The sequence below is a fragment of the Erythrolamprus reginae genome, chromosome 3 (assembly GCF_031021105.1).
Source record: "Erythrolamprus reginae isolate rEryReg1 chromosome 3, rEryReg1.hap1, whole genome shotgun sequence".
In the NCBI taxonomy this organism is placed as follows: domain Eukaryota; kingdom Metazoa; phylum Chordata; class Lepidosauria; order Squamata; family Dipsadidae; genus Erythrolamprus; species Erythrolamprus reginae.
In genome coordinates this window covers 41,438,872-41,466,529 of record NC_091952.1, presented here as the reverse complement: position 1 = coordinate 41,466,529, position 27,658 = coordinate 41,438,872, and the positions used below count along the sequence as shown (strand labels likewise).

The following is a 27,658-nucleotide window of genomic DNA, read 5'->3' as shown; positions in this document are numbered from 1 at the left end:
ACAAGTCTTATACTATTTGTCTGCTTGGTTGGTTGGTTGGTTGGTTGGTTGGTTGGTTGGTTGGTTGGTTGGTTGCTTGCTTGATTCATCCATCCATCCATCCATCCATCCATCCATCCATCCATCCATCCATCCATCCATCCATTATTTATTTAATTTGTCACATATGTATAGGATAGTAGTAGTTTGTATAAACATAAGTAAAAAAATAATGGTAAAAGAGGACAATAGGACGGTACGACAGGGATGGTAGGAACAGTGGTGCGCTTACACACGCCCCTTACAGACCTCTGAGTAACGGGGAGAGGTCGATTGTAGTTGCCAAGTTTGAAGACCTCTGATCCAGACCCTTTACCCCATGCAGAAATAGTTGATCATCATTGCACCCTGCAGTAGTTGAACAACACCATGCACTAGTTGTTCCCTCCTTGGTCTTCTATGCCCGTGTTTCCCAACCTTGGCAACTTGAAGATATTTGGACTTCAACTCCCAGAATTCCCCAGCCAGCATTCGTTGGCTGGGGAATTCTGGGAGTTGAAGTCCAAATATCTTCAAGTTGCCAAGGTTGGGAAACACTGTTCTATGCTACACTGCTCACAAGTAGGGCACTGTCTTGCCTTGGTTTCCAGCTGCTGGATGTCTTGATTTCTGTAGGGAAAATTGTCTTCTTTCAAAGACAGGGAACAGGTTTTTTCCCCTCCTCCTGGCATTAAAAAAAGAGAATATCATGACTTTGGGGTTTGCTTAAGCTACATTTCTCATGATGATGATGATGATGTTTGTTCATCGTGTTCGAAGAGGACCTTGACATCTTGTGGGCTGTACACGATGTGTCCGCAGGTGGCTGGTAAGCACAAAATGTTCTGTCTCATGTTGGGCAGACATATGTGAGCACCATTGTCACAGCATTTGCAGCTCTGGCTTTGTGGAGTGCTTGCTTCTCTTCAGCTATGAATGTTCTTCTGGCCTCAGATGTCTGGCAGCCTTTTCTCATCATAGCGATGTGCCTGACCACAAGCATGCTCCAAAAGCCACGTTTGAAATTGGATTTGTTTGTTTATTTTATTTTTTAGTATTAATAGGTTATATAGGGGTATTTAGCTTTTAATAAAATGTATAAAGAGAGGATGAAGGCACTTTGGCGGAGTGTTTAATGAGTTAGAAATATGGCTTCTACTAAATATCTGAAACAACATTAGTGATGAAATTTAATTGCATGACAATTGGTTCAACTGGATGACGAAACTTAAATAGTATGCAGGGGAGAAAGAATGAACTATTTACCAACAAAATATTTGTATTTTATTGTACTAAAATAGAAGGTGCACTGCATTGATGAATGTTTATTTATTTTATTTATTTATTTTGTCCAATACACAACAATACACAATGAAGGTTATAGAGCTTATACTCAAGTAAAATATATTAGAGAAAGAATAGAAGTAAAAATTTAGGAATAGAATATATCAATTATAGAATAGAAGAATATTATGAGAGTAGTATAAGAGGATTAAAATAGAAGAATAGTAGATATGATATATGAGATATAGGAGAGACAATAGGACAGGGGACGGGAGGCATGCTAGTGTATGTGGAGAGAGAAAACAAAAACAAAAATCCTACCCCCAAAAAAAATTATGGGGGGAGAAAGGGGGGAAAGTCCACAATTTTTATTTTTGGCGTTACAATCTCCGCCAGACAGAAGCTCCTCCTCAAGTGGGACTTTTCGGGGCTTCCAAGGAAAGACAGGGTGTCCAGGGGGAAACCATTTTGAAATTCCCTGATATTTCCCTGTAACTTGCGATTTAGTTAAGGCGCAGTCGTAGATGACGTCCAGTGAAGGGCTACCAAAAGTTTTACTACTACTGTGGGTGTGGCTTATGCAGGATGCCCTGCGTTTTCTTTCAACATCTTTTGGTGCAAATTGAGTGCTCTTGGGTGGAGCTCCATTTTTGCTACCCCACTGCATTCCCCCCCCCTTCCAGGCCCATCCCCTGATGACATCATACCAAATGGCTAAGCCATGGAGAAATACTGGTAGTTGAAGAAGCAAGTTGTTGCAACAGTTATGCTCATTTTTTACTTCACTCTGCCAGGTAGCACCATCCATTTTCTGTTTGTTTCACTAATGATGATGATGATGATCCACTGGAACTTGTGCCGGAACTACCATTTACCAGTGGCAAAGAACTGGTGGGATCATAAGCCCGAAAAAGTGGTCGAAAATGAGCAAGCAAAACTACTGTGGGACTTCCGACTTCAGACTGACCTAATTCTGAAGCATAACACATCAGACATCCTGATTGTGGAGAAAAAGAAAGTACGGATCATCGACACTGCAATCCCAGGGGACAGCAGAATTGAGGAGAAGCAGCTAGAGAAATTAGTGAAATATGAAGATCTAAAAATCGAGCTGCAACTACTCTGGCATAAGCCAATGAAAGTGGTCCCCAGGGCCGCCGATAGACCGGTACTACTGGGAGTGGTGTAACGGGCCCGGCAATTAGGGGGCCCCGCAGTCACCAGCTCCTTGCATATGCGCAGACTGTACCCTCCTTCTTTTGCCGGCCGCCTGCCTGAGCCTCACCTCAGCAAAGTAAAAGGCCCGGGCCAAATTGATTAGGTGAGGCAGGCGGCCCGGCCGGCAAAAGAGGGAGGGTACAGTCTGCGGAAGCCAAGCTCCCCATCGCTATGGGAAGCCGGCCGCTTCTGCTGAGCCCAGTCCTCGCCCGGTGGCTTTCGGCTCCTCCCGCCGAGGAGCTGCAAGGCTGGCCCCGGAGCCCCACGCGGCCAGCGTTCCCTCATGCCCGGCGGGCTCCCCTTTCCTAAACCCCCGCCAGCCCCCTCATTCCCTTCCCGCCCTGCTCTCCTTCCCTGAGGCGTCCCTTGCCCATCATCCCCTGCCGGGCATGGGGGCTTCCGCCGCCACCGCCTTCCGCAACGCCCCCCGAGGAGCCGCGTGGGTCTCCAGCCTTCTCCTGGTGAGTCACCGTGGCAAGGATGTGGGCGAGGGAGAAAGGGAAGAACCCGGCGCCTCGAGCGGGGGAGGGAAGGAGCCGGCATAGTAAAAATCACAATTTCTTTCGTTGCTTTTTCTTTCTTTCTCTATTTCTCTCTTGCTCTTTCATTCTTTTTTCTTTATCTTGCTTTCTTTCTTTCTTTCTTTCTCTTTCTTTCTCTCCTTCCTTCCCTTTTTCCATTTCTTTCATTCCCCCTCTCTTTTTATTTTTCTTTCTTTCCTTTCTTTCTTTTGTTTCTTTTTCTTTCTCTCTTGCTCTTTCATTCTTTTTTCTTTATCTTTCTTTCTTTCTTTCTTTCTTTCTTCCTCTTTCTTTCTCTCCTTCCTTCCTTCCATTTCTTTCATTCCCCCTCTCTTTTTATTTCTCTTTCATTCTCTTTCTTTCTTTCTCTTTCTCTCTTTTACCTTCCCTTCCTCTATTTCTTCTTTTCTTTTTCCTTCCTACCTTCTTCCCTCCCTCTCTTCCTTCAGTCCTTCCTCTCTTACTCTCCCCTTTCATAAGTTTCCTTCCTTCCTCTGTTCCTGTCCCTTCCCCCTTTCTTTCTTTCTTTCCTTCCCTCCCTCCATTTCTTGCTTTCCTTCTCCTTCCTCACTTCTTTCCTCCCTCACTCCCTTCTTTCACTCCTTCCTCTCTTACTCTCCCCTTTCACACCTTTCCTTGCTTTCTTTGCACCCTTCCTCTGTTCCTGTCCCTTCCCTCTTTCCTTCCTTCCTTCCCACCCTCCGTCCATTCATTCACCCATTCCTCTCTTGATCGCCCCTTTTACCATTCCTTCCTTCCTTCCTTCCTTCCTTCCTTCCTTTCTTCCTTCCTTCCTTCCTTCCTTCCTTCCACCCTCCTTCCTTCATAGCTCGCCCTCGCCTTTCTTCCCTTCCTTCCAGATGGGAGTGCCCCCTCAAGACACCCGCCCTACTGCTGGTACCCTGCTTTTTCTCTCCCCTCGTCCTTTCCAGCTCCTCGCCGGTGGCTGCCGGGTGTGGGATCCCCCTCCCCTCGCTAGAAAGCACATGGTTTTGTCAACAAGAAGGGAGAAGTGCCAAGGAGCTGTAAATAAGCCTCGCTCTGCCTGACCGATGCCAGGGGGATCTTTCTTTCCCTTGTCACTCCCGCTTCTTTCTTTCTCCTGGACTTAACCCAGTTCCTGAAATAGCCTATGGCAATGCTTCCCAACCTTGACAACTTGAAGATATCTGGACTTCAACTCCCAGAATTCCCCAGCCAGCATTCGCTGGCTGGGGAATTCTGGGAGTTAAAGTCCAGATATCTTCAAGTTGCCAAGGTTGGGAAACACTGGCCTATGGGACCGCCTCGCTTGGCGTGAAGCGGGAAATAATCCCCGGGGGATGGAGTGGCTTGGCGACTTAAAATAGTTTTAAAATGGCGGGGGGGCCCAGACACTTAGGCTGCATGGGGCCCCAAAATTCCTGATGGTGGCCCTGGTGGTCCCAGTGGTACTTGGCACACTGGGCGCAGTGCCAAAGGATCTCAGCGGACATTTGAAAACCATTGGAATTGACAAAATCTCCATCTGTCAATTGCAAAAGGCTGCTTTACTGGGATCGGCAAACATAATTCTCCGCTACATCACTCAGTCTTAGGCGCTTGGGAAGCGCCCGACTGGTGATGAAATATGGAATCCAGCATAGTGATCTCGTTTGCTGAGTTGTATTGACACAATAATAACAACAACAATAATAATAATAATAACAACAACAACAACAACAACAATTTATTAGATTTGTATGCTGCCCCTCTCCGAGGAGTCGGAGCGGCTCACAACAAGAATGCCCTGATAATTCCCTGATATTTCCCGAACCGCTGATTTCCTTGATAATTCCCTGATTTCCTAGGTTTGGTGGACACCCTGGAAAGATCACGGGGTTACGTGGTGGTGGGACCAGCCTTCGCTTCCAGGAAGAGAAAAAAACGGATTCGGGGCGCACTTTGCGTCCTGAAACGGTGTCTAATCTCTCCATCCATCTCGACCCAAGATGGAGACATGCCCCCCTCGGCCGTCCGGGGAAGGAGGTCGCTGTTGCCTCGAGGATCCGAGCGCCCCTTCAGGCGCCTCACTCCGCCTTTTGTTCCCAGACCGCGCGCGTCACCGTCTTCGCAGCTGGGCGGGGATACCGAGGACGAGGACGACAAGGAGGGAGGGAGCCAACCAACCGAGGAACTGTTGCTGCTTGTGGGGCGGCGGAGACGAGCATCATCGGGGCGGATTAACGGCCAGCCTGATCTGTTTTCGTCCCTCAGCCGAGCGAGCCTCTCTTGTCTCTTGAAGAGCTTGGAGCCATTCGGGGGATCCGGCGCGGAAACGACGGAGGCGGCTTTCCGGCAACGGGTCATGAGCGGTCCCAGTCCCAGACGGCTCCGAAGGGGCCAGTGAGGAGCCGTCCGGTGCGGGGATGGCAGCGGCGCCGTGCGAGGCGGCGGAACCCAGCCAGCGTCTCGCCCCAGCGCCGCTGCCTCCCGCGCAGCCCGAGAGGAAGAAGCTGCATCGGGCGCCGTCCCCGGCCAGACCTAAGGATGTGCCCGGGTGGTCGTTGGCCAAGAGCCGGCGCGGCAGTCACCCGGGCTCGCCCGTTTTCTTCCCCAGCAAGTCGGGGGTGGGCGGTGGACACTCGCGCCGGGCTGGGAGCGCCAAGGATGGCCGCGGCGAGAAGAAGGGCAAGGCCACGCCGCCCCTGGGGTCGCGGGGCTCCGGGAAGGGCTCGGGAGGCCGAACCGGGGCGAGAGTGAAGGGGCGGAGCCGCCTCCCCGGGACCGGCGAAGGGGCAACTGCCTCCGGCGGGGCCGGAAAAGTGCCGTCGGCGCGCTCCCAGCAGCTGCCGCCGCCCGCCTCCAGCCTGACGGACAGCAGCTCGGAGGTGTCGGACTGCAGCGCCTCGGAGGAAGCCAAGGTCCTCTCGCTGCTGGAGTTGGGCGGGCTGAGCGGCGGCGGCAGCGACACCGAGTCCCCACCCAGCAGCAGCGCCCCTGCCCAGCCGGCCAGCGCCTCCGCCGACGGCGTCTCCCCGCTGCCCGAGGACCTCTCGACTGGGGCCTCGCTGGCCAGTAGCCGCCTCCCTCTCAGCACCTCGCTGGCTTTCTCCGACCTCACCGAGGAGCTACTGGACGCCGGCATCGCCAGGGAGTTGGAGGAGCTGCGCTCTGAGAACGACTATCTCAAGGTGAGGCGCGGGGAGGGGGGGTCCTCTTTGAGGGCAGGCTGGGCGGAGAAAGCGGCCACGAGGCTGTTTCCTCAGCGGAAAAACAAAACCTTCTGCAGATTCTGAAGCGAATTGTCTTCCACCCTCCCACCCCACCCCCAAGGCCTATTCGACGCCCAGGCCTCCTACAGCCCCCCCCCCCAGCAACAGCAACCGCCGCCGCTCGGACCCTGGAAGTCTTTGTAAAAGAGGCACGCCCCTTCCCTCAAAAGAACACCCCCCCTTGAATCTAATATCTGCCCCCCCCCCCCCCAATATATGCTGTTGGAGCTGGGCTGCTAAGGTGGCACAGCGACGTGGGCTCTCCCCGTAGCTCTGAGTGCTAGCGGAGTCCAATTATGCTACTGTACCTCGGCACAGTTTCGCTATCTGCCCAAGTACAGTAGCATAATTGCTCTGGACTCCGCTAGCACTCAGAGCCACGAGCGCACCTGCATGTCCGCGCACAATTTCACTACCTGCCCAGGTACAGTAGCATAATTGTGCTGGACTCCGTTAGCACTCAGCCACGGGGGCGAGCCCACGTCACCGTGCCACCTTAGCAGCCCACCTCTGCAAGCTGTTACGTGGAAAAATAAACTTTTTATTTATAGAGCCAAGGGCGCACGTTACACTGTAAACGCCTGATTGGTCGGATTGTAACAATATGTTCCAATATGGAGGACAGAAGGGAAAGGTGGGACATGATCGAAGCATTTAGATATGTTAAAGGGTTGAATAAGGTTCAGGAGGGAAGTGTTTTTAATAGGAAAGTGAACACAAGGACAAAGGGACACAATCTGAGGTTAGTTGGGGGAAAGATTCGAAGTAACGTGAGAAAATATTATTTTACTGAAAGAGTAGTAGATGCTTAAAACAAACTTCCAGCAGACGTGGTTGGTAAATTCACAGTAACTGAATTTAAACATGCCTGGGATAAACATATATCCATGCTAAGATAAAATACAGGAAATAGTATAAGGGCAGACTAGAAGTACCATGAGGTCTTTTTCTGCTGTCAATCTATTTCTAATACAGTTCTTCGTGTTGTGGTGAACCCCAACCATAAGTCTAGTGCCAGTTTTCCCAACAGAGCCTTTAAGCTAATTGGCAGAAAGGTTGGAGGGATGCCCCCATTATAAACGCCTCATTGGTCGGATTGTAACGATATGTTCCAAGGCACCAGAATAGAAGCTTTAGTTCCTAACACCATGGGAAATTTGTCTTTTCCCATCATCTTAGGCAACCCCTGTGAAACGGTCATTCAACCTCCAAAGGGGTTCTGATCCCCAGGTTGAGAACCACTGCCCTATGTGATGCTCTCAGAAGGTGCTGATGCTTCTGTAGCCAGCGGCTGTACAAGTCTGAAGCCTTGGAAAAGGCAGGTTTAGGACAACTCACCACCATCATCTGGGCCCAGCCAAGTCGCCTTGGCTAACTCAGCACTGGACAATTCCATATGGGATGACCGGAAATAAGTTATGACAAGAGTTATACCAAGAGATGGTCTAACGTTAAAGAAAGGATGCTAAAGGAAGGACAAAATGAAATGTGAATGAGAAAAAAAATGAAAATAGTCCAAGAAATAGTGGCAGAGAATTGTATAGTTATCTCATGTTCAGGGACAAGTTGACCGTCTTGAGTTGTCCCGTGTCAAAGTTGGTCCAGGTGAGTCAGCTGTGGGGAATTGTCCCAATCTGAGACAATGTGGTGCAGTTGAGAGAGGACGACATTGCAGAAAGCTGTTCTAGAAGGAAAACCTAGAAATGCTTCACCTGTGGTGGATGTTTTTTCTACTCATAGAGATCATGGCCCATTAGAATAGAATAGAATTTTTATTGGCCAAGTGTGATTGGACACACAAGGAATTTGTCTTGGTGCATATGCTCTCAGCGTACATAAAAGAAAAAAGATACATTTGTCAAGAATCATGTGGTACAACACTTAATGATTGTCATAGGGGTCAAATAAGCAATGAAGAAGCAATATTAATAAAATATTAGTTTTGTTTAAGGCATTTACTGCTAGATGTGTGCAACCCCTCTCCTTCCAAATCCTGGAGCAAAAAATGGGTCATTGTTGGAATAGAAGCAGGTATTCATCAAAACCTTATGGACCAGGATTGTCATGTCTTTTAGCAAGATCTGATGCCATGTTGAATTCTGTAGCCCTTTCATTGATGAAGAGTCTAGCTTTCCTAGAACAGACGTTGATAACAAAACAAATGTTCACCTTTATAGAATGTTGATTATTCATAGGACATTTATCTTATAATCCTAAAGTCACCCACCAGCATCCTAAAGCTCCTAGTTTACATTATTTTGCCTCAGGAGCATTCAGATTCCATGTTCAAAAAATATACATGCTTTCAAAACATTTTTTCCCCCTTCCAAATTCTCCTTTGGCTTACTGAAACAGATGATCTGCAATACAGTTGCTTTCAGTCTTTGGATGTGTCAACAACTACAATGTCCAGAATTTGAATCTTTTTACAACTTATTTCCAAGAAACCTCCAGAAGGCATTGAGTTGAGTTATTAGAAATACATTATTTTATTGATAAATTGCCTTATAACCACAGTCCTCTGGGAAATAGGTAGATTTATGCTGATACAGATGTTTGTTCTTTCTTAGAAACAAAAAGAAAAATGTCCCTAGTCAAATTTAATGGAAGGAATCACACCTCTAACATTGCAGACACTTCATGCAATGAACAGCTGCCTCTTAATGACATAAGAGCATCCCCTCTGTGGCATCTTAGAGTTACATTACATATTCCTTATCCCATCAGTCGGACACACCATATCTTTAAGGAAGGAATCCTTTGCTTATTAAAACAGATGTATTTAAATTTAAAGATGTATCTAAAACTGGAATTATTACCCTCTTACATTTCATTTCAGTGTTTTAAGAATAGGAAATTGTTCAGATCTATTAAGCAAAAATCTCTTAGGATTTATTAGAGCCCATTAAAGGTTATTTTATCTCTATGGGAAGCCGCTTCCCTATGGCAATCATGTATTAAAATTCTAACATCGTGTCATCAGGTTCTGACCGGACAGAGACTTTTTACAGGGTGATTAGGTGCTCTCAGAGTAGTATGGCACTGCATTGACATCCTTCAGTCTCGAAAGACCATGGTATCATGCTCTGGATAATCCTGGGTAAGTTAGTATGGAGGATAGACTGTTATATTAATGGCATTAATGTAGAACAAAAGGATAGTTTATATAGAACAACCAGCTGTAGCTGTACTGAAGGGCAAGAAATATAGTTCTGTACAACTTCTTGGCAAGAAGTGGTACAGAATTATAGTTAGGTATGTGTATATCATAGTGCAAACTTGTTTTTTCTTTGGAGTCCAGTTTGATTCCCAGTAACTATGTATGTATGTATGTACGTACGTACGTACGTATGTATGGTATGTGTATATGTCCGGCCCTTATTATATTTTAATAAGTTACACAAAGCAGCGAACGTACTTAATACTTCTCCTATTTTCCCTGCAACAACAGTAAGCCTCCAAAGCTGGGTTGGACTGAGAGAAGCTAACTGCATCACAGTCATCCAAATGGCTTTCATGCCTGAACCTCACAGTGCCATGTTTTCTACCCCAGTGTTATTCAAGCAGTGTGCCGTGGGGAAATTAAACATGGGCCCCCAAATTATGGCCTGCATGCCGGATACAGCCCGCGAAGGCCATTTATCCAGCCCACCACCAGCTGCCTCCATCTGAACATAAACATTCCCCTCACAATCCCTCCAGCTATCAGCGACAGGAAGAGTGGAGGCACAGGGAACACTCACTGACCAATCACCTTCTGGGATACATCCCGACCACTAGCGATGAACCAATAGTAGGCCGCCTCTCATCCACATGCAGGAAGGTTCCCGCTCGGGCTGCGGTGCACTTGTTATTGTGTGCCCGCGGTGAGTAGTTGAAGCTGCTACTCCTCCCCATGGTCCCGCTTTCTAATCCTGGTCAGGACTGGAGGTAAATGTTGCCACCACTAGATGAAGCCTCAGCCTTAGCCTCAGCTGGTTATGTCTATCCTGATGGTGTATATAGATATTTGACCTTTTTCTTTTTAGAAGAGGCCCCCACAGAGGGTGATATACAATGCATCACAATGTTATCTACATTGTATATGGCCTTCTGAAGGGTCATCTTCTTAAAAGCTCAAATCTCTATATACACCATCAAAACAGATAGAACCACGGCCCCTGCACCTTGTTGATCTTCCTTTGGACAGTTTTTGGTCATCTGTTGCCATTCTGGCCAACAAAGCTATTTTGACATTGCTCCCCTTTTCAACCACATATCTATGTGAGCTGAGTTTCTCAAGCCTGACTGCGATAAAAACTAAAAACAGAGAGAGACTGAGAACTGTTGAGAAAGAGCTTCGTGTTTGTCTTTCTACCATTCCTGCAAGGATATCCCTTTTGTGTTCATTGAAACAGGCCCAGGTTTCACACTGAGTATAAATACATTTTGAAACTATATTATTAACTATTTGTATAATATGTACTGTGTTAGAGTGTCATTTTGGTTGGTGGTGTGCCCCAGGATTTTGTAAATGTAAAAAATGTGCTGCGGCTCAAAAAAGATTGAAAATCACTGTTCTAGCCTGACACTTTAATCAACTAGTCCACACAATTTTCTAAGCAACGTTTTCAGAAGTTGTTTGCCCCTTGCCTTACTGCTAAAGCTGATAGAAAGTGACTGGCCAGTTTGTTTCTGTGCTTAAGTTACAGCTGAAACTCAGGTTTCCTCAATCCTAGTCCAATGCCTTGACCATTGGGCCAGGCTGGCATTCTGATACATAAGCTAAGATACCTTTAATGGCTAATAGTCCTGGAGCTCTAAAATATGTTTCTTTCATTTAATGGGGGGAAATATTGCTCTTGCCTGGGTACTCTCATAGAGTATATGAGTAATAAGTAGTAATTGTGTCCCAAGATTTCAGAACTGATTTCCAAAGGCTGTTTGGAGTGGACAGTCACCTGGCAGCTGTTTAAAGCAGCTGCATCTTTTCCTGGGATTGCATAGTTGCAATTTCTGTAACATTTCTGGAGGCAACACAGGATGGTGCATTGCCTTACCTTACATTGCACATAGCAAGTTGTGTGTTCATATTCACAGTAGAGAAAGACACCTACGTTCCTGCAAAGGTTGTTCACTGTGTGCTCCTTTCTACTGACTGAGTTAAATTAATTGTACGAAAAGCTACTTTGCTGATGTGCCCCTAGAGTGGTTTACAGATTTTGCTGGAGTACTATTTGAATAATGTAAGAATATTGCTTGTTAGGAAACCCTGCAGTTTGTGAAAGAGGGGGAATGGTGGAGTAATTGGGTTGTTGCCAGATTCAGTTGCTTCTCTGAGCTATTACTACCGAGCAGTGATGATTTTATTTTTCAGGATGCAGTTGGCATGGCAACAGTAGTATATATTTCCTGAATGGCTGCATGCAATTCTCAGCTTAGACTGTCTATTAGATCCCTAGAAAAGGCAGAGAGTCTTACTGCCTCTGATAGATTTCTGATAGAAAGAAATACGTAATTCTATAAGTGTAGAATAATCTAATTAAAATAATTACATGTGTATATACTTGCAGCAGGTTTTTACCCCTGTAATATGTACTCAATGCATTTTTGTGTGAAAAAATGCAAACAGTTCCTGGATACTGAATATAATTCTTTCTCAAATATACCTTGTCCATTTCAAGGGGGGGGGATATCCTTACCACTGTTCATTGTCCTCTTCTCTAGAGCAGTATTCTCCTGAAATCACCCAGGTTCTGAGCCTGTTAGCTTTTTGCGAGGCAATTAAGTTCTTGAGGAAGTCATTTTAGTCTCTCTTGATAAGAAAGGGGTCATGAATGTTCCTTGGCATCTGACCTTTTTTTTAATTCTAAAGTTATTTTATTACATCGTTATATCATATTATTGATTTTTAGTCCTGCTGTTACTATTTTGGAGGCCTGTAGGATTCTCAGAAGTAGATATGATCAGAATGTGATATAAGATTAGTACAATGAAGACTAAATAAAATATTTTGATCTCACTTACTGTAGTAGTTCTTAGAATTAAAATTAAAATACAAATTAATTGGTGGATACCCGAGGTCTCTTACCCATGATCCACATTAATACTGTACTTAAGTCAAACATAAAAGCTGGGGAAGTCAGCAAAACTCAGTTTTCAATGTCTTCTAATGCAGTTGCTCCTCCAGGTATCCATGAATATCATTTATTTGTGCAAGAAGGTTGAGGTTTGTGTCAGATACAACCCTCAGCAAGCCAGAAGTCCCGGAGACCTTCATGACTGCACACACAAAGACCCCATTCTTTTAATGCCAAGATGTGTGCATCTGTGTCAGATGAATGATGTCATGGATGTTCCTCTGTCTGTCTCTAAACCCTCCCTCCCTCCCTCCCAATGCCCCTTTCTAATAATCTTGTGGATACCTAAACAGACTTCGTTTTTATCAAAGAAGCTGCAGACAATTAAAATTGACTAAGGAACGTAGGAACGGTTGCTAAATAAAAATGAAAGGTAACTCCTTGGGAGATTGACATATTTTAGTTATAGTTATAGTTTATTAGATTTGTATGCCGCCTCTCTCCGAAGACTAATAATAATAATAACAACAACAACAACAACAACAATAATGTTATTATTATTATTATTTATTAGATTTGTATGCTGCCCGTCTCTGAAGACTAATAAGGATTGCAAAGACTAATTTGACTCACAAGTGAATTTTTAACCTTTATTTAGGGCAGCAGTTGGCAACCTACAGCTCAGGAGCTACATGTGACTCTTTGGAGCCTCTGCCACAGCTCCCTGTCACCCTGTCGGGGCAGTGGCATGATTGGAGCCTTAGTGCAGGAGCAAAGCTCTCCTGCACTTGCCTTTGCACGGCAACAACACTCCGCCAGGTACATTTGCTGTTGCCACCAGCGAAAACTGTTGGGAGAGAATGGCATGGGCGGGTCTTGTTGAGTGGGGGCCATCCCCCAAGCCTGGCCTTCCTCCTCGCTTGTTGGCAAGGCCAAGAGAAAGAAAGGGTGGGGAGTGCTCCCTTGCCCTGCTGAGGCAACAGCTTACCAGGGGGGAGGGAGATGGCTCGGCAGAAGCCATGGTGTGTGTCTCCCTCTGTCTATGAGTGTGTCGCTCTCTCTCGCGCTCCAAAGGTGGGTCCCACTTACCTTCCCTATTGGTTTGCATCACAATGGAAGTGTTTTGCTTTTGCCCCATCATGTCATGCAAAAAGACTGTGCATGCACAGGAGCCTCCAGGTATGCGCAGAGGGTCCTTTTGCCAGTCGCGGCCGGTTCTTGGGGATGGTTAGCCAGCCATCGCCAACAGTATGCACGAACCAATCCGAACTGGCTGAAAACCACATCTGTCTCGCTCCCTGCCTCTCTATCTCACTCTCAGAAAGCCCTGCAGCCCTGCATGCTCTTTGGGGCTTTTTGCCAGCTGTTTTTCTTTCTTTCTTTTGGAAAGCCGGACTAGTAGAGGAATGCATGGCGAAAGCTTCTCTCCTCCCCCTCCCTCCCTCCTCCTCTTGTGCGCACCCTCCCAGCCCCACCACAGCTGGCCAGTGGGTTGTGACAGGAGGAGGGGGAGGAGGCCGGAAGCATCTGCCTCAGGTTGCCCTTATTGCTCTACCAGCCTGGCTTTCCAAAAGGAAGAAACATCTGGCGAAAAGCCCCAAAGAGTGCACGCAGGGCTGCAGGGCTTTCCGAAAGTGGGAAGAGACACAGAGATGGACAGACACAGAGAGAGAGAGAGAGAGAGAGAGAGAGAAAGAAAGACACACGCAAAGAAAGAGACAGACACCAGAGAGAAATGAGAGAGAGGGATGAGAGGAAGATAGAAAAAGAAAGAGACGAGAGAGAGAAAGATACAGAGAGAGAGAGAGAGAAAGACACACAAAGAAAGAGACAGACACCAGAGAGAAATGAGAGAGAGGGATGAGAGGAAGATAGAAAAAGAAAGAGACGAGAGAGAGAAAGATACAGAGAGAGAGAGAGAAAGACACACACAAAGAAAGAGACAGACACCAGAGAGAAATGAGAGAGAGGGATGAGAGGAAGATAGAAAAAGAAAGAGACGAGAGAGAGAAAGATACAGAGAGAGAGAGAGAGAAAGACACACACAAAGAAAGAGACAGACACCAGAGAGAAATGAGAGAGAGGGATGAGAGGAAGATAGAAAAAGAAAGAGACGAGAGAGAGAAAGATACAGAGAGAGAGAGAGAGAGAGAGAGAAAGAGATGAGAGGAAGGGAGGGAGGGAGAAAGATAGGAGTTACCTATTTCCCATAGAAAACATGAGCCACAAAACCTGGATAGGCATGGCTGGGGGTCATGTGACTGGGTGGGAGTGAGTGACATTGAATTGGCCACGCCCACCCAGGTTTTGTGGCTTATAGTGTTTTGTTTTCTGTGGGAAATGGATCCAAGTGACTCTTTGAGTGTTTTAAGGTTGCCAACCCCTGATTTAGGGTATATAGAGTATAGAATAACAGAGTTGGAAGGGACCTTACAGGTCTTCTCGTCCAGTGTTTCCCAATCTTGGTAACTGGAAGACATCTGGACTTCAACTCCCAGAATTCCCCAGCCAGCAGCAAATGCTGGCTGGGAAATTCTGGGAGTTGAAGTTCAGACATCTTCAAGTTGCCAAGATTGGGAAACACTGTAATCTAGTCCAACCCCCTGTTCAAGCAAGAACCCCTGTACCATTTCAGGTAGATAGTTGTTCACTCTCTTAAAAACTTCTTAAAAACATCCAGAGCTTCTGGAGGCAAGTTTTTCCACTGATGGATTGTTCTAACTGTCAGGAAATTTCCCCTTAGTTCTAGGTTGCTTCTCTCCTTTTCTGGTTTCCATCCATTGCTTCTTGTCCTGCTTTCAGGAAGCAATGGATGGAAACTAATCGAGGAGAGAAGCCTATTGATATATTTGCCTATTGGTATTTCTTGTCTTAGGCACACCCATATTAAATCTTTATTATAACCTAGGGCAGTGATGGCGAACCATTTTTGGTTTCACGTGCCAAAAGAGGGGAGCACAGGGAGGGTCGTGTGCCCCCACTGATAATTCAATGTAGGCCTTCTGTGCATGCATGTATCACCCCCTCTCTCCTTGCACATGCCTGTTTTTTGCTCTCCCCACACTTCAGGAGCCTTGGGAGGGTGAAAACTGCCTTCCCCACTGATTAAACCGGAAGCCCTGGGGTTTTTTTGGCTCTCCCCAAGCTCCAAAACCTTTCGAGGAATCTAGGGAGGGCAAAAATGGCCTTCCCTCCCCCCAGAGGCCCTTTGGAAGCCAGAAGTGGCCCATTTCCCAATATGATATGGTCCAATATGGCTCTGTGTGCCACAGGTTTGCCATCACAGACCTAGGATGTCCCTTTTCTAACTTTCTGTGTTCCTGCATATCCACATCTGTACTCTAGTTTTGCGGTGTACAAGCATTTCCAGATATTATGTTCAGATAAATGTTGGTTCCTGCTTTGCCTGCAGGTAATCCGTACTCTGAGACAAAGATTGACTGTGTTAAAGTCAAACATAGCTGCTCTGTAGAAAATTCTGTTTGATAGTCTTAATATTATATAACTGGTTTAGCATCTAACACCATTAAATATCTGCACTGTCTTCCTGCAAGCATTTCTTTGGCAAGAAAAATAGGGATATCTTAACCAGAGAACTACAATGCTACAGAAAACTGTGATTGGTATCAAGCAGCACTATAGATCATTAGACTACAGCACAAATCTCTTGGCTTACCCCTTATGGGCATGGTTTTAATATCTATGATGCCCATCATTTATTTTGAGATCTGAAGTTTAGGATTTTGAATGCTCAGATTGCAAAGATGTGGTACAAAGCCCATTGCACATATTGGATCAGCACAGTTTGTCCTGGTTTTGCAGGATAGTGAAGTTTTTGGCTCAAGGCTGAAGACTGGTTATGGGAATCCAAATAAAGCCAAATAAAGTAGTGAATTATACCTCCCCTTCCCTTCTAACTAAAGGAAAATTGGCAAGGAATCAAGATTTCATTTAGGCTGGCCTTTCTCAATATTCTGATAGAAAACGGCTGCAGAGATTCAGAGTTGTCATGGCAGAGTAACAACATTTCATACTAATTAGAAATATACAAGGACACTTACGTTACATTTGTTTGGTCATGATCCAGCCAGTGCTAAGAGAAATTAAACATTAAAACCGTGTATTTAACAGCATAGTCATTTGTAGGTTTATGTAGAAGTAAATTCCCAGGAATTTGAAAGAGCTATTTTCCAGTGTTTACATTTGTAGCTTATATATATAAGCATATATATGTGTATATTGTACACATCACTTCACATATAAGTAAAAGTAAGTCCCGGTGACCTCAAGGTAATTTATTCCTGTGTAAGTAGTAATAGTTTGCATGGATTTGAGAAAGATTAAAATGCAAATCTTGATTAACATTTTTAATTCCCTTGCTATTCCTTAGTGATTCACCTTTGAATAAGAACTGCTTTTTATCTGAGATTTTCCAGTTCTGCATTTGTGCTATTTGTTTATTATAGTAGAAGCTGATTTATCCTCCTACTGATAGAATCCTCCTGTTTATCATCTTGCTTTTAATATTTTTTTTTCTCCATAGCGATTTTTTTGTGCTGTTGTTAACAGAAAATGACACACAAACTTTGCAAGAGATGCTTTACTACATCAGAACAGCATTTATTTGTCACTGCTCAGTATTAAAGAACGTTATTAAAATAAACAGTACAAATGTACTAGGATATAAAAAATGAAAGGAAAAAAAATCACTTCAGTTACTTTCACAAAATAGTTTGCATGAAACATTCTAATGTTTCTGTAGTAGTGTAGTTCAAGAAGTCAGAATGAAGATTATTCAGGTTACTTCCAGCAAAGGGCAGGAAAGGAAAGAGTTCAAGTATACTTGAGCTACCAATGTTGGTACTAAAAACTGATTCTGTTGTAGATTCTTTGAATTCTATCAAAATAGAATTGATTTATCTATGCGGCATATTATATGCATCAGATTATAGAAGTTACATTGGGATGCAGCATAGGGTTAGGGTTAGGGTGGTCTGTTGGGAGTTCTCAGGGGTTCAGGAGAACCTCTAGCTAAGATTCTGTTCAATTTGGAGAACCCCCAAGTCCCACTCCTGCCTCGCCCCACCCACCCCTACCACGAGTCCTCATGCGGCCCATTTTGGATGCAGGAAAAATGCAGGGCATCTGCAGAGGTTCTGGGAGGGTGAAAAATGGGCCTACTGGAAATTTTGGAAGGCTGGAAACGGGCCCATTTCTGGCCTTCAGAGGGCCACTAAAGCCTGGGAAGGCCGTTTTCATCCTCCTGTAGCCTCAAGGAAAGCTTCTGGAGCCTGGGGAGGCAGCCCCCCCCATTGCAGGAGTTTTTAATTGGGACTGCAATGAGGAGAAAACAATAAAAAATAAATGTTTTCTTTCTGAGTGTCCCCCCCCCCAATTTGCAGAATATGGGCAAAGGGGCATAAGCTGTTGTATTGGTCTTAATTTGCAGCTTTTATGCATCTGAGGTTGCTGTGGGTTAAATCATTATATTTCTTCTGGGAAAACGCACCAATGTCAAGATGCCTCTGTGGATTTGTTTCGCTCTATATTATTGATCCGAGGAGCACAGCATGCTTTGTGGAAGTCATGATCGGGCTTTGTGCTTGAAATTCCTTTCCTCAGTCTTACTTTACCAGTCTGGAGGGTGGAGGGAGGGGGGCAGAAGGGAGCAAGTACCCACACTGTGCTTTACTCTCCCTTTTTGGCCTCTCTTTGGAGACCTACTAAACAGAGATGACAGGAGAATAGCAGTGCTGGTGAGCTGTTGCCCCTTTAAGAGAATAGCAGCCGATGGCTGCCTTGTCATCACAGGGTGTGGGGAACAAGAGCTCCCAGGCCCTGCTCAGCAGAATGGAAAATGTGAGATGTGATATGGCAACAGCTGCAGAGGGATGGGAAGACAAAGAATGGGCACTCCGATTCTATTTGAAAAAAGGGGCGGAGACAGCTGTAAGCCAATCGCCGTTCAGAATAGCAGATAGATATGCATAGATGGGACTCAGTCTGGCAATAGCCCAGGAGTAGCCTGCTCATCTTTAGTCAGGCTGTCCTTTCTTACCATCCTCCCCTTCTGCTTGAACAATGACTACCGTGGGCCTTTTACACAGAAAAACAAAACGAAACTAGAGCACTTGGGTATAAGTCTGCTTTGTTTTTCCACAAGTGTGGAACAGATAACACAGCAAAATAAATCTGTATATATATAAATACTCTTGTTTTCTACACTTGGGTAGATAAAATCTATGACACTGAATATATATCATGTATCCTGAGTTTTCATTTTTCTTTTGTAGCTTTCTCTCCCTCTTTATTTAAGAATACAATAATGGCAATTGAACGTAGCCTTCTCAGAAATACGATTTCTGTAACTAATTTAGCCTGGAAAGCTGGCCATAAATTTAGACATAAATTATGTACAAACTAGGAATTGTATGTTAGCAGATAACAATGCATCTCATTGAACAGAAATGTGAGGATTGATACAGCATAATTGTAAACAATGTATCATTTGATTTATGCAAAAAATAATATGTGATTTATATATGTTACCTTGTATTGTGCAATACAGAATATAGCTCGTAATATCTTTCCATTTTGAATCAATATATTTGCTTTTTTATGGCTTCAAAACTCCACGTTGTTTGACTGTTAATTAATAGAGGAAGTTATAAATTGCTGGATGCTGTTCATTTCTCCTCTCCTGTTCATAATTATTTATGAGTTGTTGGTGGTTGAGTGTGCAAAAGGAACATGCCAGAAAAGTGTTGGGCACTAAAGTATTTTGCTTTTATGTTGCACTGCATTTTAGAAAATTGATAACAGATGTCTTGAATTATATTGTTAAAAGACAGATGATGCACAAGTGGCACGCATTAATTATAGTTGATATCAAACAATAATATAATGAAATTTCCAAAGACATGGTGGAAATACTGTGCAATTGCAGAAGTCCTATATTGCCCCTTCAATCATAGAACACAAAGCCATCATCACTTTATTGAATATACCTATGGCATGCTTGGGATGTTCATATCTATAGTTACAGTTGCATTCATTTCATATGCTAAGCCATATTTATTTATTTTATTGTAAACCTCTGAGAATTTTTTAAATTAAGAAGTGATATATATTTTGAATAAAAAAATCTAATTATTTCCATTGTTGGAGTTTTCACATGTTACACCATAATAGGCTATGTATAACACATGGGGTCATGTGTATTATTGATTTGATTTGATTTTTATGCCGCCCTTCTCCTTAGACTCAGGGCAGCTTTACAACATGTTTGTTTGTTTGTTTGTTTGTTCATTCATTCATTCATTCGATTTTTATGCTGCCCTTCTCCTTAGACTCAGGGCGGCTTGCAACATGTTAGCAATAGCACTTTTTAACAGAGCCAGCATATTCCCCCCACAATCCGGGTCCTCATTTTACCCACCTCGGAAGGATGGAAGGCTGAGTCAACCTTGAGCCAGTGATGAGATTTCAACCGCTGACCTATAGATCTGCAGTCAGCTTCAGTTGCCTGCAGCACAGCACTCTACCTGGTATGTACAGCGCCACCCTGGTATGTACAGAATGTACAAACACAGCCTGTATCTTAATGTAGTACAGGTAATCCTTAATTTACGACCATGATGGCTGAAAGATCATAAGATTGCTCCCCCTTTCCTTTCTCCCTCTCTCTCTTTCCCCCCCTTCCCTCCCTCCAGTGATGGGTTTTTAATCCAATTGCTACTGGTTTGTGTGCGCATTTGCACATGTGCAGAAGCGTCCATGGTGGGTGGGCGGAGCCTCCCGCTGCTGCCGCTACCGGTTTCTAGAACCGTATCATACTGGTAGCAACTCATCACTGTCCTCCCCCCACACACTCAAACATTTTTAATGCTTTTCATTTCTTTTAATGTTCTTGTTCTTCAAGCCTCAGTTCTATGCTCAAATTTTAGGAAAGATAATTTCTCATTTATTTATTTGTTTGTTTGTCAAGTACATATTGATAGTACGGTATATAAAGATATAATAATATTTATATACATGATACTAATAAAAGAGAAACATTAGCACAGGGGATGGAAGGCACTTTGGTGCACGCTCTTTACTGACCTCTTAGGAATCAGGAGAGGTCAATAGTGGATAGTCTAAGGGTATAGTTTTGGGGATTAGGTGATGATGCTACAGAGTCTAGTAGTGAGTTCCATGCATCAACTACTCGGTTACTAAAGTCGTACAGTATTTCCTGCAGTCGAGTTTAGAGCGATTTACTTTAAGTTTGTATCTGTTGTCTGCTTGTGTGTTGTTGTGGTTGAAGCTGAAGTAAGTAGTCATTGACAGGAAGGACGTTGTAGCAGATGATTTTATGGGCTATGCTTAGGTCGTGTTTAAGGGGATTTAGAGTTGATTAACAGCCCTCAAATTGCTTCTGACCCTGTGTTTTATTTCTAGTTTACATTAATGTGTAAATTCATGTACCTGAATAGTAAAGTAGCATAATACAGTGGTACCTCAAGATACGAACCCCTCGTCTTACGAACAACTCGTGATACGAACCCGAGGTTCAGAAAAATTTTGCCTCTTCTTACGAACTTTTTTCGAGTTACAAACCGGCTGTTTTAAAAGGTGACAGCCGGGCGGCGGGGCTTCCCAGAAGCCTCCCGAACACCGGTTCGTAACTCGAACAAAGTTCGTAAGAAGAGGCAAAATTTTTCTGAACCCCGGGTTCGGTTCGGGAGGTTGCTGGGAAGCCCCCCAGCCCGGCTGTCACCTTTTAAAACAGCCGCGCCGCTTCCCAGCTGTCTCCCGAAGCCGAACGCGGAAGTTCGGCTTTAGCGTTCGGCTTCAGGAGACAGCTGGGAAGCGGCGCGCCTGTTTTAAAAGGTCGCAGATGGCCTGGGGGGCTTGCCAGCACCCCCCGAACCTGGGTTTGGGGTTCGGGGGGGTGCTGGGAAGCCCCCCAGGCCGGCTGCGACCTTTTAAAACAGCCGTGCCGCTTCCCAGCTGTCTCCTGAAGCCGAACGCCAAAGCCGAACTTCCCCGTTCGGCTTCAGGAGACAGCTGGGAAGCGGCGCGGCTGTTTTAAAAGGTCACAGCCGGCCTGGGGGGCTTGCCAGCACCCCCCCCGAACCCCCGAACCCGGGTTCGTGGGGGTGCTGGGAAGCCCCCCAGGCCGGCTGTCACCTTTTAAAACAGCCGCGCAGCTTCCCAGCAGTCGCCGAAAACCGTTTTTTTGCGGGGGTTTTTTTGGTTGCACGGATTAATTGACTTTACATTGTTTCCTATGGGAAACAATGTTTCGTCTTACGAACCTTTCGTCTTACGAACCTCCTCCTTGCACCAATTAAGTTCGTATCATGAGGTATTACTGTATTGTGAATGGAGAATAATGATTGTGATATTTGTAAGTAACAAGGACTGTTAACCTTCTTACAAACTGTAGTAAAGAACGGAGCATAGCAGCACCAGTGGGAGAGATTCAGATGTTTAGATCCAGATTGAACTTGGTGAACTTCAATGCGCTCATTACAAAAATAGCATGCAAAGAAAGTTTTTGGTTATGAATGCTAGTTGGTGATGGTACTTAAGTGATTTTTTGATACAAGAATACTGTAGATATTACCAATATATTTTCTATTGGGAAAATGTTGTAGGGCTGACATGAAGTTTAATTTCATAATTAGCTGAAGTTTAATTTCATAATTAGTTGAAGTTTAATTTCATAATTAGCCTAAGCATGGTCTACAGGGGATTGGTAACACATTTCCTAAAGTCTGATGTTTTACTGATCTATGCTATATATATCACTTCCTCCTTGAGAGCAATTTTATCCAAGCAGTCACACTGAGCCTTTGAGTGACTGTGGTGGCTGAACGCTTTCAGAGAGCAGAGTCGGAGGGTTCTTTCTTTGCAAGTGAAGTGTTTATCCAGGGGAGGGGTTCTGGATTCTGCTACTGCCAGATCACTCAGGGATGTGCTGTGTTTAAGTGGGCGTGTGTTGTGCACCATGTGCGCATTTCACACACATGCATGGATAATACTAAACAATATGGCAGTGCCTAAGACCCGCCCAGAGAACCGGCTCGGGGGCGTGGCAGGCCTAGGTCGCTGTCAGTTCCATAGAACTGGTAGGAACCCACCTCTGGCTTTATCCCATGGTTAGTTCAGGCTGGTTGAAAAGCTTTTTAGTTCTTTGCTTATCTATTTTTATATTAATATTATGTTTCTCAAACTATCTCAATATTTATGTGAACTTATTAAATAAACCTCTTCCTTTTACTGGATAGCCAAAGCAAGCTGCATTCTAGAGAATTAATGTTGTCGGCCTATCTTATTATCCAGTCACATTAGTTATAGAACAAAATATTAATATTTATTTATTTATTATTTCTTAATTAGATTTGTATGCCACCCCTCTCCGCAGACTCGGGGTGGCTAACAGCAGTAAAAAAGACAAATATAACAAATCTAATATAAAAAGTAATTTTAAAAACCCCAATTTAAGAGACCAATCATACAAACAGATATACCATGCATAAATTTTATAAGCCTAGGGGGAAGGGAATATCTCAATTCCCCCATGCCTGACGACAGAGGTGGGTTTTAAGGAGCTTACGAAAGGCAAGGAGGGTGGGAGCAACCCTGATATCCGGGAGGAGTTGGTTCCAGAGGGCCGGGGCCGCCACAGAGAAGGGTCTTCCCCTGGGTCCCGCCAAACGACATTGTTTTGTCTACGGGACCCGGAGAAGGCCAACTCTGTGGGACCTAACCGGTCGCTGGGATTCGTGTGGCAGAAGACGGTCCCTGAGATATTCTGCTCCGATGCCATATGTCAACCTACTGTACCCACATTATTGGGATTGAGATACATTATGAAGGGAATAAAGTCTGTGCACAGTTCAAAAAGAAAATATAAGTGAAAAAGGAGAAAAGAAAGAGGAGAAAGGAAACAAAGAAAGTTAAATGGCTTCCAGTTGAACAGCATTTACAAGTAAATTTATATTTTACCTTCTCTCCCAAAGGTTACAACATACTTTCCATCTTTCCATAATCTACCTTTTCTAGTCATCAAACCCTTAAATACCAAGTTCATTTAAAAAATAAAAACATAAGAGGATTTAAGTCACCAATAAATATAGCTACTTTCTTATTGTTACTTATTATTGTTGTCCTTTCCCTTGCCAGACAAATCAATTGTTGTTTATTGCAAACCACCCAGAAACTTTGGCTCTTGGACTGTTAAAAAAAAAGAATAAATAATGTGATCTCTTTGGGAAGTAGCAATAATCTACTTGACCTACCTAGACTTTCTGAGAGCTCTGCACTCATCAAGATATTCCTGCTGTAGTTTCTTTATACATCTTTTCTTATTTTATCCTGGTAAATTATAGCAATGTTCCTTCTGTTAGCCTGTGGTTTGAAGTTAATTGAAAGCTGCTGCTTACGTTCTCTTTAATCTCTAAGGAAATGTTCCCTTGTCATTTCTTAAAGTTGTTTTCCTTTTTACAGTGAGAGATCATAAATATACAAGTTGAGCTATTGCTGATAAGGTCAGATTCGTGTAATATTATATTTTAACTTTTTTTCAGTTTGAAGCCTCATAACACAGCATTTTTCTCCTTTTCTCTAGTTTATTTGAAATAGATTCAGTGACAGAAATGAAGCGTACGCAATTTGGCATCAGGAAAGTATTTTTAGTTTAGAGAGAACAGTATCTATCTACAGGTGAAACTCAAAAAAATTAGAATATCGTGCAAAAATTCATTTATTTCAGTTATACAAATTAAAAGATGAAACATAATACACTGATACGTCATCTTACAAACACCTCATCATACAAACTTTTCAAGATACAAACCCGGGGTTTAAGATTTTTTTGCCTCTTCTTACAAACTATTTTCACCTTACAAACCCACCGCCGCCACTGGGATGCCCCACTTCCGGACTTCTGTTGCCAGCGAAGCACCTGTTTTTGCGCTGCTGGGATTCCCCTGAGGCTCCCCTCCATGGGAAACCCCACATTTGGACTTCCATTGCCAGCGAAGCACTCGTTTTTGCAATGCTGGGATTCCCCTGCTGGGATTCCCCTGCAGCATCGCAAAAACACAGAAGTCCAGAGGTGGGGTTTCCCATGGAGGGGAGCCTCAGGGAAATCCCAGCAGTGCAAAAACGGGTGCTTCAGCTGGCAAAAGGATTGAATTTTGGGCTTGCACGCATTAATCGCTTTTCCATTGATTCCTATGGAAAACATTGTTTCGTCTTACAATCTTTTCACCTTAAGAACCTCGTCCTGGAACCAATTAAGTTTGTAAGACAAGGTATCACTGTATATTACTCATTATGTTTCACCTCATTAGATGCAAGGCAAGATAGTTCAAGATGTGATTTGTCATAATTGTGATGATTATTGGGTACAGCTCATGAAAACCCCAAATCCACCATCTCAGAAAATTAGAATATTATGCAATCAATAAAACAAGGATTGCACATAGAATAATATTAAACCTCTGAAAAGTATAAGTATGCATGTGTACTCAGTACTTGATTTGGACCTCTTTTGCAGCAATTACTGCCTCAATGCGATGTGGTACTGCTGAGATATTATGGAATACCAGGATGCTTCAATAGTGGCCTTCAACTCTTCTATATTGATCGGAGCACTTGTTGGTGATCTCAAGATCTAGAGAAGACTTTCAAAGAAATGGTCTACTCTCTGGCTCTTCATTCCACCATATTTGCCATCTGTGCTGTAGCAAAGCTGTCTTCAGGTTGCCATTCCTTCCTTTGAAGTCCACTTTGATATGATTGTATGTTCTGTCAGTTTCTTGAATCTGTTTATTCTCCATTCTCTCAATAGTTTGAAGAGATTCAATTCTCTACTGAGATGAACTTGTTGGACTGGGAAGTTAGGTTCAAATTCACATCTCAGTGAGGTGTTCAGTGGATGACTTGAGCCAAGCACATTTGCAAGGCAATTTATGTCATTTTAATATGAGTTTAATGAGAAATAAATGCAGTAAATAAGTGCTATTAGAGTTGATTTATTAATATACTGAATGTTGGGATGCTAATGATTAGCCATTGATAGTTCCTCTTTTGGAAACAGGTAGATTCCTGAATTATTATTCTATTATTTGCTTTTCACTGCTCAATAGAGCTTTGAATAGATGTGCTTATTCTAATCTTATAATGGTTTGTACAATTTGTCCTAATCATATCACCCGTTAGTTTCTCCTAAGAAATCTAAATGCAAATGCCATTTATTATTTATTATTATTTGGATTTGTATGCCGCCCCTCTCCGAAGTCATTTTATTTATACAAAAATTGAACCATTCATGTATAATACAGAAATATAGGTGTATGAACATGTGGTAGACAGGCTGATGGATTTATTGCTAACATTTACAATTCAAGCTGATACCATAGTCAATTTTGAATTTAGCCTCCTATTGACCTCTTGGCAACATGCCAGTACTAAGCAGCCTTGCATAGAAAGGAGCACAGAGATTTCTGGGTTGGTCTGTTATAAACAGCTGCTTGGAATTACAAGAACCAAATGGATACTGCCTTATTAGTTGCAGAATGCATTACATAAGCTATACATATGGACTCATAAATGGGTTTTGTCAAAGCCAATTTATGAATTTATTAAAGAACAAAATGGCTATCTAAAACCTGCTAATAACTACCGGTACTCAGCAATAGGTGGAATACAGCTAATTCCTTTACCTTACATGAATAAAAAGTATTGGTATGTTAAACATTATGCTGCCTCTGTTAAAAAGTGCTATTGCTAACATGCTGTTATGCCCTTTGTTAAACGGGCACTATAAATATTATTATTATTATTATTATTATTATTATTATTGTTATCATCATCATCATCATCATCATTATATATGTTGAATAAATCTGACACAGGATAAAAATGTGATTCTGAAATATAACAACACAAAATTTTAATCTGTTAAGTACTGATAGAAAAGAATATTTGCTATTTAAATCTTTTATTAGTTTATAAAAATATAAAATACAAAAATGCAAATAAAAATAAATACAATGGGAAAATAGAGGGGGGAAAGAGGAAGAGAAAAAAGTGTAGGGTAAAGCCAAAAAGAAAAAAAATTAATTTAATGTAAATTTTAAACTTTTCGTCCATACATTTTCCCATTGTTCAAATGTTATATCTAAAGTTCTTTGCCCGTCAAATCATACAATGATTTTCATACTCATTCTCCAAATTCAGTTTCAATAGCAATTTATAAACCTTAAGAACAATATGTTCATCACTACCATATAGTAGGATTTCCAATTCATTTCTTACAAAATCAAATCCATAGCCTTTTAATTTAATGTAGATCTTTCTTTCAATTGTAAATACACAAACTAATGGGAAACATATCCTTCTGATTCCAATTCTTCTTTAGATAGAGTCACCAAAATTGAAAGATATTATTTGACCATAAGTCCACCAATCTGGCTTCGCCACCATTTCTTTTCTTTTTTAAAAAAAAAGCTTCCTGGGGCGCCACCCAAAGGGGCATCTTCTAATTGAAGAGAATATTGGTAGCTCAAGATTAACTCTGAGGTCCTCAGTGTTTCCAAAGTTTGGTGGTTTTCTTGCAGATGTTTCATTACTGACAAGGAAAATCATCAGTGCTAGAAGGGAGTGAGGTTTGATGTCATTTTATATACAGAATAAACAATACAACAAGGAACTACCAGCTCAGACAAACAAGGTAGCAATAAACAACAGCCTAATCAAGGAACCACCAAGACCACTCCCACCAACACAGAACAAGCAGCGAGCATATAAAATGAGAGCAAACTCCACTCTCTTCTAGCACTGATTATGTTACCTAGTTTGGTAATGAAATGTCTGCAAGAAAACAAGCAACCCCAGGAAGCATTAAGGACTTCCTAATCGGCTAATGCCCTACGCCCAATTACTGGCATCTTCAACTAAACGAATCTGAAGGGATTTGAAATATTTTAGACCAGCGATCACCAATTGATGCTCTGTGGACCACTGGCGGTCCAGGAGAAAATTTTTGATGGTCTCTAGAAAACCTATTTCCATTTTTCATATTGCACTAAATCGGGGGTCTTCAAACTACAGTCCCTGGGCCAAATACATGCAATGTATGCTTGTGTTGCTCCATAAAGTCTTCCACTTCGGGATCTTTTTGTACGAGTTGCCAGAAGGCAGGAATTTTTACTTGGGGTCTGCTTCAGCCTCCTGGTGTGGAGCTTTGGGTGAACGCTGGAGGGAAGTGCCACTGGTGGTGAAGAGCCGGAGGGTATTGTTCCAGTGGGACTGAATCAGGGCCTGG

At 43.3% G+C, this 27,658-nt stretch overlaps 1 protein-coding gene across 3 annotated transcripts in view; it reads left to right on the top strand.

Moving 5' to 3' along the window:
• Positions 1-5,928: 5,928 nt before the first annotated feature.
• MTCL2 (microtubule crosslinking factor 2) overlaps positions 5,929-27,658 on the top strand; it is a 97,954-nt gene continuing 76,224 nt past the window's right edge. For all 3 annotated transcript variants that reach the window (XM_070744887.1, XM_070744888.1, XM_070744886.1), the window contains exon 1: positions 5,929-6,193. The gene's annotated coding sequence lies outside the window, so the exon portion shown is untranslated. The remainder of the gene's footprint in view (positions 6,194-27,658) is intronic.